This window comes from Heterodontus francisci, chromosome 7 (assembly GCF_036365525.1).
Source record: "Heterodontus francisci isolate sHetFra1 chromosome 7, sHetFra1.hap1, whole genome shotgun sequence".
In the NCBI taxonomy this organism is placed as follows: domain Eukaryota; kingdom Metazoa; phylum Chordata; class Chondrichthyes; order Heterodontiformes; family Heterodontidae; genus Heterodontus; species Heterodontus francisci.
In genome coordinates, this window is record NC_090377.1 from 102,935,504 (window position 1) to 102,952,554 (window position 17,051).

Sequence of the window (17,051 nt, forward strand, 5' to 3'; positions counted from 1 at the left end):
AATTCTCTGCCTCAGAAGGTGGTGGAGGCAGGGTCATTGAATATTTTTAAGGCGGAGGTAGATAGATTCTTGTTAGGCAAGGGAATCAAAGATTATCGGGGGTAAATGGGAGTGTGGAGTTCGAGACAGAAACAGATCAGCCATGATCTTATTAAATGGCTGAATGGCCTACTTCTGCTTCTAATTTGTATGGTCATATCAAGGACAAAGCAGCCCACTTGACTAGCTACCAGATGCATGGAAACACCATCACCTGCGAGTTCCCCTCCAAGCCACACACCATTCTGACTTAGAACTATATGACCGTTCCTTCACTGTTGGTAGATCAAAATCCTGGAACTCCCTTCTAACAGCACGGTGGGTGTACCTACACCACATGGACTGCAGTGGTTCAAGAAGGCAGCTCACCACCATCTTCTCAAGGGCAATTAGGTATGGGCAACAAATGACTTGTCAGCAACACCCACATCCCATGAAATGAATTAAAAAAAAGGATTTTCAAGCATGAGTCCTGATTGGTAGAGATGGTAAGTGAGTGATAGGTGCGCGGTAAATTGAGCAGTGCCTGAGGCTAGTGGTGAATTTGGTCGGATTTGGCATTTGAAGATGCATTCACTGAAATTGACCACTTGTGAGGTCATTGAACTTTTTGTGGCATTGCACCAAGGTCCTGGGGCTTGACTCCTGGCATTGACCTCCATGACTATCTGCTCCCATTGCCTTCTCAGCATGCATCTGGAGGGCTTCCTGGCCCACTGCAGATACAGGACATCTTCCTACTTTCCACGTCCTGCACCAAAACCTCCATCACAGCTTCCAACAACCTTGGAGCCCACTCGCTCTCATGTTCTACCATTCTTCAGTGTTTCCCAGGTCAGATTCATTTCCTGCACGACTCCTAGCACTGCTCCAACTTTCATACACCTCGCCTTTAAGGGGTGCAGGATAGTTTTAAGCAGTGCATGCTAGCTTTAAGTGGTGCCAGTGACTCATGATGTGTCCAGCTAATCAATAGCACGAAGTTGACGCGCTCCCTGCAGTCATTTTTGGGGGCGATCAGATTTAGCCCGATTGTCTTCAGTTGCTGCTACAAACTCCATGGCCCTAATCTTTACAGGGAAGCAGGGATGTCGGGTGCGAGGGAAATGGTAGTGTGCAGAACCCAGCAAGGCCATGGATGCGGAGATCCTGCCAAATTTAACAGCAGGACATCATCACAACTTTTCTCTTCCATTTTCCACCTGGCAGCTCTCCAAATTGAAAGGATTTTGTTTTTTCATTCTTTCATGAGATGTGGGCATCACTGCCCATCTCTAATTGCCCTTGGCAACTGAGTGACTTGCTAGGCCATTTCAGAGGGCAGTTATGAGTCAAACACATTGTTGTGGGTCTGGAGTCACATTGCAGGCCTGACCAGGTAAGCATGTCAGATTTCCTTCCCGAAAGAACCAGATGGTTTTTTACGACAATCAATGATGTCAATGATAATCAATCATGGCATCATTACTGAGACTCGCTTTCAATTCTAGATTTTTATTAATTAATTGAATTTATTAATTAATTGAATTAAATTTCCACCAGCTGTTGTGGTGGGATTTGAAACGGTGTCCCCAGAGCATTAGCCTGGGCCTTTGGATTACTCGTCCAGTGATATTACCACTATGCCACCATCTCCCCATAAATAGGGAATAGGGTTAAGGGAGCAGAAGACGGATCTCATGGGCAAGATGAGATTGAATAGTGCATGTGGGGAGACAGGAGAGATAGGTGTGGGTTCAGGGCTAGTGTATGGATAGGAGGTGGTTTGGAATAGTGGACAATGTGGGCAAGTAGAAAATGCAGATGAATGAATTGTCTCAAACATAGTCACATCGAAAGCCATAAATCCCTTGCAATTGTTGGAGATGGGGACAGAGGGGGCACAGAAGAGAATGTATCCATCATAGTGAAGGATAATGCCCCTCTTTACTGGCACATAAGTAAACTGATGGATAATTACAAATCCACTGAGTATTTTGATCATATTTACTTTGCACCCTATGTTGTTTGAGGTACTTTTATTATGCAGTATCACTCCCTTTTAATCTCTTTCAGATTATATGAAATCGAAATTTGATGGAGTACTTTTTCTCACTAATGTTCTTTTTCTCATGGACTCCCACTTCTCTCCTAACCCAGCTTTATTATCCACGGATAATCAAAAATTCAGGTTATGAGAGAGCAGATAATGTAGGTTCCACTGTGGAAAATGAATTGGACTATAAACCTACATAAACGCACCTTCTGGCTATATCCAGCATGCATCATAATCCTGCCTGACCAAGTTACCATAAACATTCAGTAATATTTCTCTGCAGCTCAGTATCCCATGCAAGCAATAAAATTTGTGCTGTTATGACATTTACAGTCAGTTCTCATTACCTTCTGGCTGATGTATTATTATTGCCAACCACAGAACTGTTTACTATCGTCACTGGGAAATTCTTCCTCTTTAAAGTGAAGGCACTTTTAAATCTCTCTCTCCTCTTGGAATGCCTTGTCTATACAGTTGCACCCAATTGAGGGCCATGTGCATTAAAAATAGTGCAAGCATCTTCAGTGCTCAGAATACGTTATCTGTGTACAGCAAGTATGTGTCCCAATTGTTTTGTTCTTTTTGCTTCAGCCTGCTTTTCATAAATATGCAGATTAGATCTTCTGTAAAAATAATGTTACCAGCAAATGGCACATTTTTTTTCCTCAATCATACTTCAAGATGCTGTGTGTTTGCACAGAAAGTCTAAAGTCATTAAGAATCAGACAGTGCCATTTATGACTTCCTGCTCTTGCACTGTTACCTCTGGTGTCCTCCAAAGATCTATCCTTGCTTCCTCCCATTTCTGAAATACATGCTGTCCCTCGGTGACATTATCTGAAGACACATCAGTTGCCACGTTCCACAAAAACAGAAAGAGGCTGGAAATACTCAGCAGCTCTGGCAGCATCTGTAGAGAGAGAAATAGAGTTAGCGTTTCAGGTCTGTGACCTATCATCGTCCTTTCATGTGCACACTGATGAAACTCAGCTCTATCTCATCACCACTTCGCTTGACCCCTCCACTGTCTCCAAATTGTCAGGCTGCTTCTGTGACATGGATGAGCAGAAATTTCCTCCAATTAAATATTGGGAAGACCAAAACCATTTCCTTTGGTCCCTGCCGCAAATTTCACTCCCTAGCCACTGAATCCATCCTTCTCCCTGGCAACTGTCTGAGGCTAACCCAAACTGTTTGAAACCTTGCTTTCACATTTGACCCCAAGATGAGCTTCCAACCATATATCTATGCCATCACTAAGACTGCCTGTTTCCCACCTCCATTACACCTCCCAACTCTGCCTCTGTCTCAGCTCATCTGCTGTTGAAACCCTTATCCATGCTTTAGTTATGTCTAATCTTGACTGTCCTCAACCACTCCTGACCGGCCTCTCACGTTCTACCCTCCATAAACTTGAGGTCATCCAAAGCTTTGCTGCCTGTGTCCTAACTTGCACCAAGTCCTGTTCACCCATCACCCCTGTGCTTGCTGACCTACATTGGTTCCCCTTTCAGCAACACGTCAATTATAAAATGTTCATCCTTGTTTTCAAATCCCTCCATGGCCATGCCCCTCCCTATCTCTGTAATCTCCTCCAGCCCTACAACCCTTCTGAGATATCTGTGATCCTCTAATACTGGCGTCTTGAGCATCCCCAATTTTAAACACTCCACCTTTGGTGGCTGTACATTCAGCTGCTTAGGCCCTAAGCTGTGATATTTCCTCCCTAAACCTCTCTGTCTCTCTACCTCTCTTTACTCCTTTAAGATGCTCCTTAAAACCTACTTCTTTGACCAAGTTTTTGATAATCTGCCCTAGTATCTCTGTGTGTTGTTCAGTGTGAAGTGCCTCAGTATATTTTATTATGTTAAAGGTGCTATATAAATACAAATTATTGTCATTCTTGCAATCCTTGATTATCTCCACAAGTTACCATCTGTGTGTAATTAGTGCATTCGGCAGCAAGAAACCGTTGTGCTCAGGAAGTGATAAAGTATAAAGGGGGAATTTTAATAGCCAAGAGTGTATGGGTTGGGTTCAGGAAGCAGAAATGTGACCAGAACCCAGCTCCAACGTGCCAACTTCCAGATTTAACTCAGGTGTGTTTGGCTGCGTGTATGTAATCCCGTCCGGAGAGGCAGGTCACTGATTATATTATTTAAATTAAGCAATTTCAAGGAGATTTTCATCAGCATTTAAGTTTAACATCACATGCACTTGTTTCCTGGTTTGAAAGGAAGCAAGAAGATTGTATGGTATTACATGAGGATAATTAAAAGGCAGTAATATGGACATCAATCAATGCTCAGTGCTCACACCTGCTTTCTTACCTCCCACTGGGAAAGGGTTTGTTGAGACTACTTATTTTGAAATGCTAATTAGTGGTTGAATGCTACCAGTATCATGACACCTATTCTGAAGAATATGTCCTTTATAATCAGTATATTATCACTTTAGTCTGAAAATGACCAAAAATGAATTATAACCTGATTATGTTATGTAGCACAAGGTACCATGGTTTCTTTCAACAAATGGTTTCAATCTTGAAGGTAACAACAGACTTCCAGTCACCACTTCCTCAATATAGCATAAAATGTTGTAATTAAGGTAGATTGAGCTCTGTGCAGCAGAAATCTTGAATTCTGAACATAATACTGATCACTGTTCAGTTTTCACTTTGTTTCTGGTGAGTTATCGCAATTCTCAAGAACGGAAATAACAATTCTGCCAACCTCCCATGAAGCTATGTGCTACATTACCCTTTTACAATTTTTAATGTTGCTTTGTTAGCCTGAGAAACAAGGTAAACTAATTTAATGACATCAATGTTTCATTGCAAAATTTAGATCTTATTTTACACAGTTCTAACTACGTGTTCCTATCTTTACATTTTAAAACAAAGCCTGGAAATTGAAGTAGGTAAATTTGATATGCATCAATGAGACAGCAGTGTGAATTTAACTAGTGAAAGACTGTATATCAGACATAAAGTAGAGTAGCTAACGGGAATATCAAAGCAGCTTTGACATTCCTGCAGAGTCTGTGTGGAGAGAAAAGGAATGACAAAAACAAACAGTGACATGAAAAGGAAATGTTCCCAAAATAGCCTGTTGATTGATAGCTGCTAAAATATTAGTGGCAGCTACATTTTTTACACAGACCATAATAAAGGAAATTTACATGGAGGAAGCAGTTGCACAGTTCAAGCTGCCAACGCCCACACAGCAACGAGCCTTTAGCTGCCCGCATGCCAGCAAGGGAGCATTCAAACAATCTATCTGAAAAATCCTTACAGGGAAGCTGGTGCAGGCAACGTTACTATACAGTAAGTGGGAAAAGCAGCTCCAAAAACATGTACATTTTACACTATTCGGAATTGTTACAGAAAAAAAAGACCTTCACAACAGCACATGTTGTGGTTTGTTATCTATAACGGTGTAATTGTTTTAACAACATTTTAAACCACATGGATATGACAGCAAGAATCAACTTCTGTGTGAAGCATGAGATCACATGACAGGAAGTCTGCAACCATCTCTGTGAAATGGATGTTTTTTGAAATACAATAGTAACAAATACAACTGCAGCAAGCAGACTTGCCATCGAGCAGTGGTGTATCAAAAGAACTCCTGTATCAGACTACTTGTGTAAGATAGTCCATTGTCACCTATCATGAGAGTGAACATTTTATTATTTAATTGTATGTCTACTGCATTTAGATGTACATTTTGGAGTTACATGCTGTGATGTTGCCATTGTACGAATGAGACTTGATCAACACCTATGACAATAAGCAGAAGGGCCATTCTACTCAAGGTTATGCATTTTAAGCAAGAAATATGTATTCTGTGAAATGCTAAATACAGGGGTTACATTTTGACATTTTATGATAATGTCAAATGGGTGATAACGAATTGGCAGCTTGCTTTACAGCTCTCTCAATTTTTATTTCCATTTCCTTCAATGGAAACAAAAATTAGGGGAAAAGTAAAATGGGCTGCTGATTTCTTATCAACCATTTTGCAATATCATGCCAAGTCAAAATTAGCACCAAAGTACTACTCTGTTAACTGAGATGACAGGCAATCAGCATAATTTTCAACTTCCATGTGAAGAGTTATGCACAGTTTCCAAATGCACAGAATCTTTGCACAAACATATGCAACCACACTCATCTGCAAACTATGCCTTTGGTTCTCCATGTATATCACTATTCACAATATTTAATGGCGTAATCATTAAAGTGAACACAAAATGCACAACAGTCGCCCTTGGCATTCCATTCGACCCATTTCACAAGAAATGTTCAACCAAGCAAGCAGACAGTAAGAGGAGCATTCCTTTTATGTTAATAAAGTTCAAAAAATGTCGCTTGGATCAGATACTTTTTTTAGAGCGGTGAAGAAGGGCATAAATCACAGAGAATAAGGGCAAGTCTTATATCTGCAGTTTACTTAGATACAAAAATCAAAATATTGTGACTATGAGCAGCAAAAGTATTTGATACTAAGGAATGCACATTAAAGAATGCTCCTTGTGCAATTTCTTTAAAGCAATCCAGAAATAATTGTGGGGGGAAACAATGGAAACCTTTAGCAATGTAGCCATAAATATGTGGGAGAAACAATATTGCACGAAAACATATTGAAAACTTTTACCAAAAAAAATTGCAATATTTTTTGGCACTGTGAATGCAACTGTTTTTTAAAATTCAATCTTGAGATTTGGTGATCACTGGTAAGGTTGGCATTTATTGCCCATCTTTAGTTGCCCTTGAAAACTTTGATACAACTGAGTGGCTTGTTAGGCCTCTACAAAGACCAGTGTCAAGCATATTGCTGTGGGGCTCGAGTCATGTATTGGCCAGACCAGGTAAGAATGGCTGGTTTCTTTCCCTAAAGGACATTAGTGAACTAGTTGGGTTCTTCCATGCAACCAAAAGAGTGTGTTCCTGATTTCAAGTCATCTTTGAGGCTCTGTTCCAAAGTGGATGGGGAGAAGGAAAATATCTAAGTAAATGAAATGACAATGTTATATTATATCTCTTGGTGGCTGCTTCAGATTGCCACTCAGGGAGCCTAGAAAAAACAATTAATTGCAGCAGCTAAAGAATGGCATGCAACAGAGTGGAATAAGAATATATAAGTCTGGAATGAGAAGCCCACTCCTGCCACAATTAATGCTATGGGATTCTAACCCACTTAACCAACAGGGAAAAGGTGCTGCATAAATACTCCCATGTCTTACAGTAATGCAAGAATAGCAGAGTATTTGTCCACTGTCTAACCCTGGTTTGTGTCCTCCACACATCAGCACCTCTCCCTCAGTCACAAGAATAATCATGGACCATAGAATAGTGATCATCACAATCTAAAAGGGGAGAATATGGCAAAAAGGGAACTTAACTACATATTAAATAATAGTGGGCCACTTACAATGCAGAAATATTAATCGATGATCTACAATTTTTGTGAGCTAATGGTTTTGTGCCAATTTGACCCAATGAAACAATGCAGAGTTCCAGTATTCCAGTATTCCAGAAATTCCACTTGGGAGTGGAATTTCCTTTGAGGTCATGATCGAGAAATCATACCTGAAATTATGCTCATTTGTGCACTCGTTTTGCCGATGCCTATTTACACCCAAATTTCCTGCCACTCTCAATAACACACACTGGAACGTCAAAATGGGCTTAAACAAGTGGAAATCAGCATAAATAGTCAGGACTTCGAGGAAAGTGCTGAACTTACACCAAATATTCATTCTTTAAGTAAGAAAATATTTCAAGTTATCATGCACATCAGGCACAGAATGATGAAGAACATGAAAGCTTGGAAGTTTTTCAGTTTGTAATGTGACTCATACTGATGTCATAAAAATGCATTTAAAGTAACAGAAAATACAGAGCAGTCTCAGTGAGGATAAATATTTTTTTTTAAATTCACTCGAAAGATAGCAATAATAAACCATAAAATTACTTTGTTGGTAATTTTAACAGGGTGGAGCATGTGGGTTCGGTTGAGGTTGGTGGTTAAAAACTAGGGAAATTGAGAGCAAGTTGGATCCGCCGACTTCAGCATTTACATTGAGTGCGCTAGGTGACATGCATGCAAACTCAGGAGAGCCAATAGCTCAATTAGAGCGATATTTCTACTCACTTTTGAGTTGGAAATTGGATTCACGGGTTTCTTGGGCTTCCTGAAACACACCAGTGAAAGCAAGGTGAGTACACAACGGCAAATCAAGGGGTCAACCCGTCTCATGGAAATACTACAATAAACACTCAGTAGTCAGAGCTACATTCTTACCTGCTTGTGGGAAAGGCTTGCTCACAGTACATTTACTGAGAGTTGACTTTCTATACTTTGCAAATTGTTATATCACATCAGGATGGGCGCTCTTTATGTTGCCTTAGATTGGACCTCAGATGAGCAGTAGCATGACCAGCAACAACAGCACCAGCATCTTGCTGGCGACAGACCAGTAGCTGCACACCAGAGAGTGGACCAACAGAAAGTGAACCAGCAGAGAGGCGCAGGCCGCAGGAGGCACTATTCACGAAACAGAGTTTACAGGCTGAGGCTGAGTTTCCTTGATATATCTGAACACCAGTGTCTCAGGAGGCTCAGGATGACATGCCAGGTGGTGGCAGACATCTGCAGCTTCCCAAGAAGAAGACCTGCTGGCCCTGCTGGCCATGCATTAGCAATGGCTGTCAAAGTCACCACTGCCCTCAAGTTTTTAGCCCCTGGCTCCTTCCAGGGCTCTATCAGAGACAGTTGAAGGATCTCACAGCCAGAGGCCCACAAAGCATATGTCAGCTGACAGATGGCTCATTCACCATGTAGTATAGGGTTTGAAAGGGTTAATGTCTGGGACAGTGTGAGTAATACCTCCCACTATGATGGTGTAAGAGATCACATGAGAGAGGGACTTGAATAGAAGAAGCAGCAGCATGGCATTCGAGGAGTTAGATATGCTTAAAAAATTGTACATAGTTCTGCAATATGTAATAAATTAATTATCATTAAAAGTTACCCAAGACTCAGTAATCACTGCTGGCTGGAAAACCGAACATACAACATGGTGAACAGTGGTGGTTCTTGCCATACAACACACAATTAAAAAAAAAAACTTTTAAGAAGGTTTGAAAGTCAGACCTGAAAAAAGTGGCACCAAATCTGCAGAACTCGGGAAGAGGCTGTAAAGAGCTCCAGAGTTGCTCCGTGGTTGAAGCGTAGGCATGGACAGTAGGGGAGTCGGCTTGTAGAGGCATTCAGGCTGCACCACAGAGTGGTGGTTTGTGGAAAAAAATTCCTGGTCCAGTGATTGCAGGCTTTGAGTCAGAGAACCAAGCAACTGTCGTGGATCTGGTGAGCAACCCTTAAAAAAGGGTAGAAAATTGTCTTTAATGGTGCACTAGGGAGGTAGCACTGGGAAAACCGAATCCCTAGCAAGGGAGGTTCTGATGTCGGTGCTATTACATGTGGCTGAGAAGTGCAGGAAAACTTCCAAGAATGGAAGAAGAATTTAAAACAGCAAGTAAACGACCTAGAATACTTAGAAAAGCAATGGATCTTAAATTTATGCTACCAGAGAGATTTGGACACATGGAAGGACCAAATCAAACTCAAAGCTGATCACTTTGGAGAAAAAGATTTTTGAGGTACAGAATTGCTTCAAAATTAGACAGCAAGTCTGAAGCAGAACAAGTCAACACATTACTTAAAAGCTTTCGATAACTATTTCAACCCGAGGAGCAACAAGATTCTAGATAAGGCCAAATTCAACGGAAGGGTCCAGAAGCCAGATGAACCAGCAGATGCTTTTATTAATGACCTTTACAGGCTAGTTGAAGGATGTGAATATGGAGACTGTATTGTAGTGGGTATCGCTGATGAATCTCTATCAGATTTATTGCAGTCTAAGGAAAACATCACCTTGGAGAAAGCAATAGAGTTGGTGAGACAAGCAGAGGTCCGTAAGCAGAACAGAGCAATCCTGAGAGGTGAAAAACAACCTGGGGTCAGGAAACCTCCAATGACCATACAGTTCCTTAAGCAAACTCCGTAAAAGAAGCAACAGGAAAGAAGATACACTTGGGAGGGAAAGTACAAGATGCCATAAAACCCTGCCAGTGCTGTAGCACCAAAAAAGACCCACAGGCACCAACAGTGTCCTGCACACAAAGCAGAATGCTTTCACTGCCAGAAAGTTGGCCATTTTCTGAAGATGTACCAAAGTGAAACTCTACTTTCACAGGTTCTAAAGGAAAAGTCTTCACACATAGAGCTAATAATGAAACTGAACAATCTCCACCAGAAGAGAAATCAGAAAACTTCATTGGTGAGACAATGACCCTAATCATGCATTCTGGACTGCAGATATACATATATAAATGGACATATCACCAACTTTAAACTAGACGCGGGAGCAAGTGTAACAGTTTTATCAGATAACGAACTGTGGTTATCAACACATTACCTGCAACCAACAGAAACTCAGTTACATGGTCCAGGAGGGAGTGAACTGAAAGTCAAGGTAAAGCTACAGGCAACACTCCAGCACAAGGGAAAGCAAATATTGGAAACACTGTTTGTTCGACAGAATCAAATACAAGAGTTTGTATAGACCTTAATCTTATCAGGAAAGTAGAAGAAGATGCATTGTCCAGAGCTACTGTTGATCATCTGACACAACAGGATATTAACTTCATTAATTAAATTGAGTTGTATTCTCAGCTCACTGCATCACAATGGCTGGCAAGTTCAAAAAAGCTCCAAAAAATTCATCATGCTCAGATGCAAGGTAAGGAATGCATCTGTATCTGCCAATATTGCGTGCAAGATTGGACATAGCAGTGGCCCTGTGGTACGTTGATGAAAATCTTCTTTGAGCACTGAAAGCATATTACTATTGTGAATTAAAAACAAGAAATGCTGGAATCACTCAGCAGGTCTGGCAGCATCTGTGGAAAGAGAAGCAGAGTTAACGTTTCGGGTCAGTGACCCTTCATCGGAACTGACAAATATTAGAAAAGTCACAAGTTATAAACAAGTGATGTGGGGGTGGGGCAAGAGATAACAAAGGAGGTCTAGATTGGACCAGGCCACATAGCTGACCAAAAGGTCACGGAGCAAAGGCAAACAATATGTTAATGGTGTGTTGAAAGACAAAGCATTAGTACAGGTTAGGTGTAAATGCACTGAATATTGAACAACAGCAAGTGCAAACCTGAAAAAAAACATTGGGTAAGCAAACTGAACAAAGGTGAAATGAAATAAATGCAAAAATAAAGATTGTAAAAAATGTAAAAAAGAATGTTAAAAAAAAGGAAGAAAAAATAACTAAAAATGAAAGTAAAATGGGGGGCTCTGAAATGCTCTGAAATTATTGAACTCAATGTTCAGTCCGGACTGCCCATTCCTAATTGCCCTTGATAACTGAAGGGCTTGCTGGGCCATTTCAAAGGGCAGTTAAGAGTCAACCACATTGCTGTGGTCTAAAGTCATATGTAGGCCAGATCAGGTAAGGATGGCAGATTTCCTTCCCGAAAGGACATTAGTGAACCAGATGGGCTTTTACAACAACCGATGATTGTTTCATGGCACCATTTCTGAGACGAGCTTTCAATTCCAGATTTTTATGAATTAATTGAGTTTATCAATGAACTGAATTTAAATTCCATCAACTGTCATGGTGGGATTTGAACCCATGTCCCCAGGGCATTAGCATGGGCCTCTGGATTACTAGTTGCGATAATTACCACTACACCACCACCTCCCCAGCTTGGAGAAAATGCACCAGGGCCACATGGATATCACGAAATGCAGAGCATGGGCTTAGTCATCCATGTGGTGGCTGGGCATATTGAGAAATATAGAAGATATGATTTCCAATTGCCAGGTATGAGCAATGCACAGAACAAACCAGAGGGAACCCCTTTTCTTGACCCAATTTCAAACCAGACCATGGGAACGTCTGGGGATGGATCTATTCATGTTTAATGGAAAATCCTACCTGATTGTCATTATTTTTCCAGGTGAATTGAAGTCAAATGTTTGTGCACAATGACTACCGAGATAGACATTCGAGCTTTAACTGAGATCTTTGCAACACATGGCATTCCTGACCAGATTGTGTCAGATAATGGTCAACAATTTGTAAACGACTACTTCACACACTTTGTGGGAAACTGTGGGTTTGTACATCTTATAAGTTCCCCCAGATATCCTCAATCCAATGGCGAAGTTGAACGAGGAGTCAGAACTATCAAAGCACTGTTACAGATCTACAAGGAAGTCAAAGGTTATTGTAGGGCAGGCAGGAAAATGGAGTTATAGCCACGATCAGATCAGCCATGATCTTATTGAATGGTGGAACAGGCTGAAGGATCCAAATGGCCTACACCTGCCCCTATTTCTTATATTCTTATGTACCATTGAACTGACCATAGGTCTTCTGAAGATGAGATTCAGATGCCTGGATCGTTCCGATGGGGTACTTCAATAGGGCCCAGTGAGGGTCTCCAAGATCGTGTTGGTCTGCTGTACTATGCACAACCTGGCCCTGCAGAATGGGGGAGGTCCTGGCCATTAAGGATATAGTGGTGCGTGAAGCATCCCCAGATGAGGAGAATGGTGAGGAAACAGATGACCAGCCGCAACATCCCAATAGACATGATGGGCCGGATGGAGGACGCATTGAAATAGGCACAAGGAAGTCTTGGCAGGCACTCATACATACACCATTCAGATGACCTTTTCCACATCATCCTTCCAGCCAAAAAAATGGTCCACCTTCAACCTCTACTGTTGTCATTTACCTTGGTTGCAAGCCCGATCTCCCTCGCCCAGTGCCACATAATGCTTCAAAAAATGACCGCAAATGCCCTGACCCCTCTCAGGCGGCCCTTGGGACGAGTTGAGGTAATCCTGTCCTTCCTGAGGTCCTCCAACAGTAGATGGAAATGTCAAGAAAACAAATAACAAATTTATTACAAACAGTGGAACACACAAGCAGCACTGGCTTAACTATCTATTCACCAGTGAATCCCAAGTTCATCTAATTTGTTTTCTTAATTCTTTTATGAGTTCTCCTATGTGGTGCTCACCCTTCAGTGCCAGCTGTGATGGAGGCAGACTTTGTTGCCCCTGGCCTGGGATAACCTCTGGCAGCCTGAGGCCTGGTGGGCCCCAGTATACTGAGGGACGCCTGCACAGATGCAGGAGCTTCCCCTGTCACTGTGGCATCTTGAGGCGCTAATGTCACTGGCAGAGAGACTGAGTAGTCACTGTCCACAGCCCTGAGAGGAACCCCCAGATGTGGAAGACAGCTGCTCTTCCTCCCTCACAAGGCACACTTGCACCTCCTTGTTAACCAGCAGCTGCATCCTCACATTTGCTAACCCCTAAGGGAACCAAGGTCTGGTACTCACCCTGGCAGAATGGAGAAGGTCTTTGGCATGCTTGGAGCACTGCAGCCAGGTTCTCTGAAGACTCCATGGCTGCTGACCTCCTCCGCGATCTCCATCCAGGCTTGCTTAGTTAGGTCGGAGGTCTCCTCCTTCTATCCCTGGGGAAGAGGAGCTCCCATCATTCCCGACTAGCCTGGAGGAGAACATTCAGGAGTTGCCAGTGAACTGTGAGGCCACCTGGGAACTTCCTTCTGCCAAGCCGACAAGCGCCTTTCCCTGCTGGTCTTCCCCAAGCCTGCCTTGCTGACCTCTTCGCCTTTTCCCACAGGCAGGGCTGCAGTGCTGGCTGGAGATCTTGAGGGGATGGCTGAAGCAGGTCTTAAGGGCAACTTCAGCTGCGTTCTGGCGTTGGCAGCCCTTTGAAGATGACACCAGCACATGCGCCAGCGTCAGCTAATGACGTGGCTGCCCCCTCAGTCCCTGCCTCCCACTGCTAAATGGTTGATCCCCCCACCTGCTATCCATTAATTGGCCAGTCAGCATGAGGATTAGGCAAGATTGGGGATCAGAGTGGGAGCATCAGTGCCATGGGCTTCCAGCCCCACTTTCCCCTTCTCCCCGATTCATGCAAATTCCCAGCCATCATCTCTTTGTCATTTCATCCCTCCTACCTTCCATCCTATCACAGACCTTCCCTTTTGTACTCCCCACACCCCCCGACCCCCTCCCCTGTCTCTGCACTCGCTTAAAACCTGTTACATCTCTAACCTTTTCCAGTTCTAATGAAAGGGCATCTTCCTGCAATGTTTCCCTCTCCAAAGTTGCTGCCAGACCTGATGAATATTTCCAACATTCTGTTTTTATTTATTTATTTATTTAGAGATACAGCACTGAAACAGGCCCTTCGGCCCACCAAGTCTGTGCCGACCATCAACCAACCATTTATACTAATCCCATATTCCTACCACATCCCCACCTTCCCTCAATTCCCCTCCCACCTACCTATACTAGGGGCAATTTATAGTGGCCAATTTACCTATCAACCTGCAAGTCTTTGGCTGTAGGAGGAAACCGGAGCACCCGGAGAAAACCCACGCGGTCACAGGGAGAACTTGCAAACTCGGCACAGGCAGTACCCAGAATTGAACCCGGGTTGCTAGAGCTGTGAGGCTGCGGTGCTAACCACTGCGCCACTGTGCTATAGTTTATAGTGTTATAGTTTAGAGTCTAGTGAAGAAATACACCTCTGCAACTAATTAATGAGCTGTACTGCACTTTAAACATGGTCCATAGTGCAGAGGCTGAAGGAGGAAAACAATGAAGATAGCTGAGTAAGAAAATTGGCATGGTAGTTTGGTGGGCAGTGGAGAATCAGGATTGAAAATGATGGGTGAGAGGGGTGGAACAATGTGAGATGCTCTAAGGAGGAGAAAGTGTCAACAGAGTAAGGGGACAAGCCAAAGTGAGATTTGATGATAAGAGCCACGCCACTACTGTGACAGTCTGGATGAGGCAAGTGGTGGAAGGTACAGCCAGGCAAGAGATTTCAGTTAGGGGGGAAGGTGTCATCACCTCTCAGCCAGGTTTCCATTAAGGCCACAATGTTGATGCAATCATCCACAATAAGTGCATGGATGGCAAAAGTTTAGTTCACAAGTGAACGGACGTTCTGGAGGGAGATGCAGAGAGGGAGGCTGACAGCTGATCAGCTGGCAGAGTCCACAGGATCGGCACTGGGAAGGGTGTGTTGAACGGGGAGAAGTTTGGCAAGATCTGCCACCAGCCGGTGAAGATCAAACAGCCTGGAAGTTGCCCACCAGGAGTCACGTAAGTCATGGGGTGGGGGAAGGGGGAAGTTCAGTTCTCAAAGCTGGGGAGGGACGGAGCCTGGCCTACAGAAAACCCAGATTTTCCTTGTGGGGCATTCTTATTCCCCAGGCTTTACAAAGAACACAAGGGCCATTGGCTTCCACTGTGTATTTGACCATCTGAATCTGTATTTATCTTTGTAACCCTCAATTACATGTACAATATATATATAAATATATACTGAGACTTTTCTTTTGATAAGAGTTTGAATACCACAACATTAACTGCTCTTACAGACAGCTGATTCCACATAGCCAGTATTCTGTGCGTGTGTTTGTATTGGAGGAGGGTTGAATTCTTCTAATCTTTTCAAACAAATAAAAAGAAATGTCTTCCAAATCAGTTACATGATCAAAGTTGTCCTAACATTGACGTTAAACAACACCACATGCTACAACATCCTGTAAGCCCACAGTGAAACTTAGCATTGTGACATTGTGAGCAACTCATAGAACAGTGTTGGATACTACCTTAATCCCATAAATTTAACTTATATTTAGTAGTACAGAAACTAGCAGCACACAGTACCATGATAATGGTTGCATTTGTCGGTGCTTTCATCACATTATAGTGTAGTAGTTGGGAAGTAGAGTGTGTGATAACTTTGCCACAAGCATCTGCAAGCCATCTGTTGTTAGATACTCATGGTTTGTGTCAAGGGTTATGAAAAAATGGTAACCCAACATTTTCCACATGCTCATTTTTATGCCCACACAAACCCACTATATTTATATGTAAATAGAAAGGTATCAATGTTATTTGTAGATATGGGCTGCAAAATTTAGCTCCTCAGCATCCATAGTTTCACTGTTATGGGTGCTGTTTTGGTATCAAAATGGCATCCACACTGTATTTGCACACTTCCGGCGGAGTCTGCACTGGATGCCATTTTAGTGAGGTCATTAACGTGGGCATTCGAAGCAAGCACTGGAAGTATGCAGAGTAAGCAGATTGTGATGTCGGTCACTGTGTTACGCTGATTTGATGCCAGCGCTGCCATTTTTGATTTGATCACCCCAGCTCATGCCCTCTCTTAAACATGCAAAGCTGAACCTCACTTCAGCAGCAGGAAGGAGTTTTTTTAGTGCTGTTTAAAGGTAGTGACGTCTACTAGGAGTGGTGCTGCAGGTGGTGAAGATCTTGGTTCTGATTTCAATGATTCTGGTTAGTCCACTTGTCACCATCGCTCTTGACCTGTAGCATGACATGGAAATTGAGTAGAGGCAACACAAGAGGGGACGAGTTGTTCACAATGGAAGGAAGAGGAGGAGGTGGGGGGAGAAGGGCCCTCAGCAGGAGACCATATCCACTCAGGATTTTCAGGGAGCATTTCTCTAGCTTCGACCTATGCCAGGAATAATGTGTGCGTCATCTCCGTGTTCACTGAAATCTGTCACCTCCTGCATGCAGACCTGCAGCCTCAATGCAGGAAGAGGCTGACACTGCCTGTGCCTGTGAAGGTGACCGTGGCCATGAATTTCTTAGCATTGGGATCCTTTCAAGCTGCAGAGACGACATCTCCAACATCTCCCAGTTTGGTGTCTACTGCTACTTAAGGGAGGTGACTAATGCTCTTTATGCTAGGAGAGGGGAGTTCATTGTGTGTTCTATGAACAGAGAGAAGCAGGCATAGTGTGCACATGGCTTTATCAGGATAATGGGCTTCCCCATGGTGGAGGGAGCCACCAACTT

General features: G+C 42.9%; 1 long non-coding RNA gene across 1 annotated transcript; it reads right to left on the bottom strand.

Moving 5' to 3' along the window:
• Positions 1–1,522: 1,522 nt before the first annotated feature.
• Positions 1,523–12,982, bottom strand: LOC137371757 (uncharacterized). The gene is made up of 3 exons (XR_010975283.1): positions 12,900–12,982; positions 8,233–8,272; positions 1,523–2,984 (listed from the first exon to the last, which is right to left on the bottom strand). It is a non-coding gene; the product is annotated as an uncharacterized lncRNA (long non-coding RNA).
• Positions 12,983–17,051: the final 4,069 nt, after the last annotated feature.